This window comes from Phalacrocorax aristotelis, chromosome 23, assembly GCF_949628215.1.
Source record: "Phalacrocorax aristotelis chromosome 23, bGulAri2.1, whole genome shotgun sequence".
Lineage (NCBI taxonomy): Eukaryota > Metazoa > Chordata > Aves > Suliformes > Phalacrocoracidae > Phalacrocorax > Phalacrocorax aristotelis.
In genome coordinates, this window is record NC_134298.1 from 265,757 (window position 1) to 270,339 (window position 4,583).

Here is a 4,583-nt window from a genome sequence, read left to right on the forward strand (position 1 = left end):
ATTCTGCAACGGGAGAAAGAAATGGAAATGAGTAACTAAGAGCAGGCATCAGAGGACGAAAGGGCATTTCAAAAATCAACAGATCTTCTATTTGCCCTGCTGACGCTTCCACGTGCCCAGAGCTCCTCCTTGCCCGGGGGAAGCCTTGCCTGCAGCCAGGCAGGCCATACTGCAGACAGGCAGCCGGGCACACTACAGTCAGGGCTCTGGCTGACCTGCAAGGGTGGCTTCGAACCTGTAGCGACCAAAACACGGCCCCCCCTCCAGGTGCGTCACAACAACCAGCACACACCTCTGGGGGGGGTCACCGCAACACCCAGTGGTGCACGGGGGGCTGATCTGGCAGCGAGGAGCGTGTGCTGAAAAGGGCACGGTTCAGCCTCTGGATCTCCGTTTCTTGATTTCTGTGAGTCTGTCCACAACCCCTGTGGGACCCAGCACGGACGGGATACAAGGAGCAGGAATGGGGATAAACCCGATTGCTCAGGTGGCTCTGGGGGGCCCAAAGGCAGCCTCCGTGGGCTGAAGGAAACAAGGGGGAAGGCCGCACAGCACGCGCAGGTTGCAATAGCTAAAATAAATGAACCCACCGCTAGCTCCCTGCTGGAGTTACTCTCCGGGCAGCAGCACCAAAGACTGAGCATGAAAGCTGAAATCCCTCTTTCTTCACTCTACCTACCAGCTGCAGCAGTTTGTTCCACCAGTGACGACAGGGAACCCTGCCACGGGCTGGAGAATTTTGTTTCACCATAGGCTAATGACGCAAAGAAAGGTTCAGGCTCACGAGTCTCCCCAGGGAGGAACGTGGGGCGTGTTGGAGGTGTCGTTCTTGGGCCTGATGCTCTTCAGGCTCATTTGAGTGACAGAAGCTCACTTCTGACACTGAATGGTTTATTCATCCTTTACCCCAGTTTAATAGAGAAGAATTAGCCCTCGACACCTGCCCTCAGCCCAGCCGGGTCAGCGGCCATAAGCCTGCTTATGCCCCGAAGGCAGAACCATTTCTGGGTTGGTGCAAGATGGATCACGGAGGATCCCATTCCAGCACAAAGGCACTGGGGTGCCATGACTGCATCGTTATCAAGCAAAAAGTAATTCAAACCAGATCGGTCTGATCGAGCTGATCCCTGACAGGAATCAGACACGGAGAGGTGACCCTCACTTTGCAGCTGAAGCAGAGCCATAGATTACAATTTGACTATGAAACCAACGCAGTTACAGCAGCTCTGAATTCCTCAGCATGTGGCGTTGGTTTCAAGCTGCTCTTTGGCCATTGAGCGAAGGAGCTGGAGCAGGTTAGGACAGAAAAATGGATTGCTTCTCTCTTCGCCTCATGCAAATTTTTATTCTGGTGCAAATGTAAGCATTAAAAATACAAAAATGTTTCCATCAATAGCCTTGCAGGGTAGCCATAAAGAATCCTGGGGGCCTGAAAACGTCGTATTTCATGGGAGGTATCGCCTTGTAGAAGGAGTCACATTTTAACTACTAAGTTTACTAAAGGCTTTACTCAGCTCAATCTCACAGGGTTTTCTGCTTTTGATATTACAGAAACCTCCTGGTCCTTCAAGCCAAGGGGCAGATGCTTTAGGGGTAAGCACACCACGAATACCACGTTCACCACAGGACTAAGCGCCCTCCTTCACACATCCAGGGATCTAAATCATACCCACGGCACTTGGCAGCCTGAGCTGTGAGCAGGTTGGAAAGGGGCACCTGGACACTCAGCTCGGCTGCAGAGAAAGAGCACCTTTTCTTCTTTTTTTAACAAGCTCACCAGGTAAACAGCCAAAAGAGGGGCAAGCAGTAAACTGATAAGCTCTGTAGGAGGGTAAGGAAAAGAAGTCAGCGCATAACAAAGAATCTGATGACATTTTGGCATCATAGGTGCCTTCAGACCGGCTTTAACCCAGCGTTTGTGCAGGGGGTGCTGTCGGATTTACTCCTCCCAGCAGCCCCGACTGCCCGCTTTCCCACACCACGAGTGGCTTTGCTGAACCACAGCCCCATTTGCTGCAAAAACGGGAGGGATGGTGAATTTGTACCAAGCCACCGTCCTCTCTGGCATCCAGCCTGGGGTGTGGAGAAGAATACATGTTATTAACCAACCAGGATTAAAAGAGATGAAACGACAAACCCTGAAACAGCTCCAGCAAACCACGCTATCAAATGGCTTGGAGGGTGCTGAGCCCGCAGGCAATTTCAAGCTCATGGTTTGGTGTTTTCATTTTTTTTTTTTCTTAAAGGGTCAGAAAAAAGAAGAAACAGGTATGCGGAGCCAGACGAACACCCAGCACATCACAAATGTTACAAACCTGCAGCACACTAGGAAAAAGAGAAAAGTCTGTTCAAACGGAAACCGAATAAAAATGAAGCCTCTTTAATCGACCATCTGTGTATCAGGTCCAGCCAGCTGGGAAACAGTTGCCCAATGGGGAGGAAATTTCACCTGTAGTTTTAGGAGAAATACATGAACTTGAAACATTCCTGCTCGTTCTGTTCTACGTCTACTAAAAATTGCCCGAAGCTAAACTACGAGGAGGACACAGCCACTTCTCCGCCTACTCTGAAGCCTCAAGGCTCACGCCCAGGCTCCTGCACTGGACCCTACACGCTCCAAGGACCAGCCAGGAACACCTGCCAGCAGGCCATGCCCGAACCTCAGCTGAAATTAAGGTCAGGCTAATGCTTTCAGTCCCAGCTCTGTGCGCCAGCTGACAGGTCCCCGTCAGAAATGGCTTGGGAAATGCTTTTGTTAAGTGGAAGTTTTACTCACTGCTCAGAAGCTGGGCTCATTCCCTGTCTTCTAGGGTCTCTCACTGAAATAGCAGATGTACGCAGAAAGTTTTCAGGGAGTTCAGCTTCCTGAGCATAGAGTTGGATATCAAATGTCTCTTCTATTGACCATACTTACAGAGGAAAAAAATTTTCCATCCCTATTGAGGGGAAAAATGTCCTCCCATAGCTTCCCCCCAAATTTCAGCTTTCTCCAGGCAGCAGATTGGGTCCCACTGGATGGAAATGAGACTTCTTGAGTGTTCACCTACTTCAGAGAAAACCACACTCAGGCAGACTTCAGGACAGGCACGCTTTCCCAAACAGCACTGAAGAGTCACTGCAGTGAGCCGCAGAAGTTAACACGCTGCTCAGAGGGGATTACTTTAACTGCACGATTTCATCAGCAGATCAGCACTTCGCAACACTATTTTCAGATTTACTTTCATCACGTTCCCTACTCCCTGGTTGTTAATAAGGTCTTAATCAAAAGAAAAAAACCCTCAGATTTGATTGGAGTGACCCTTGGCAATACATGTAGAAGACGTGATGTTGTACAGCCAGACCAAATACATTCATGAGTCCGTCTCTGTGCTGGAACAGACCTTCTGGTTTGCTATTTGCTAGGGAAGAAATAGATTTAAAAACAGAAAAAAAGCCATGTTTCATCATCCTCTTACTTTATTGCTCAGAAGACTATGCCAGTCTCAACATTAAAGCCTTAATTAGCTTTTTTAGCTACTCCTGTTAACGAGGACAAATGGATCAACTCTGAATCCCAAAACGGTATCACTCCGAGCTGCCCACGGAATCTAAAGGGTTTCTGGTCTCAGGCACAAAGTAGGAAGCACCGTCAATACAGAAGAGACTCTTTTTAGAGGGTTTTAACGCATAAACACCACAGCCAGCTCCAGGAATGGTCGCTGCCATGTGACACTCACTTCAATACCCGCACAATTTGAGGGAGAACATTGAAATGCTCAGGCACACAAAGCGAAGCGACGCGAATCGCCGACCCCACCCCTTGGACCCTCCGCTGGGTGCACGCGGGAGGGCTACAAGAGCCCAGGTTGCCATCAGCTGCACCAAGAAAATCATCGCAACCAGTGCATCAGCAGGTCTTCCCAAGCAGAAAAGCCACAGGTGTTGGTACGTGCCCTGCCATTCAACTCCAACAAAATCCCAATCCGGCACCTTTTCTGTTCTTTTGGCTTGAAAACAGCCTGTGCAGTAACTCGGGGTGACAAATTGACTCCAGAGCTGCGCAAGGACCCTTCGCTCCCTGCTCCTGACAGAGTGGGAGAGCTCTCCCCTGCCCGCACAAGCCTGCTCAAACGGCAGCAGCAAGCTGCTGAACTCCTTCAACGCACACGGACAGCTTCAGCAGCTCACTAATGCAATACAAATCCCAAGACGCCCAGAAATTCCCTTCTTCATGTGCACCATATGCAGACAGACACATACAAACCAGCGACAGGAGACAGGCCGGTTATCAGCGGTTTTTAAAAGCAAAACGCTGCCGTTTCAGTCGGTCTGCTCTCCAAGGGAGGGGGAGGCAGGCACCTCCTCCTGCAGGCTGGGGCCGGCCGGGAGCCATGGAGCCCGTGCGTGGCCGGGCAGCACCGTGGGGACATTGCGATGCCACTGGTGATGTTGTTCGGCCTCCGCTCAGGGCCGAGCCCTGCTCCCAGGGAGCACGGCGGGGGTCTGGCAGCCACACCTTTCCTTTGCACAAAGATGCCAGAGCCGTGAGGGAGCTGGGCCTGAGGATTCCTGCCGGAGCCCCTGCAAATCCCAACCCCTCGCTT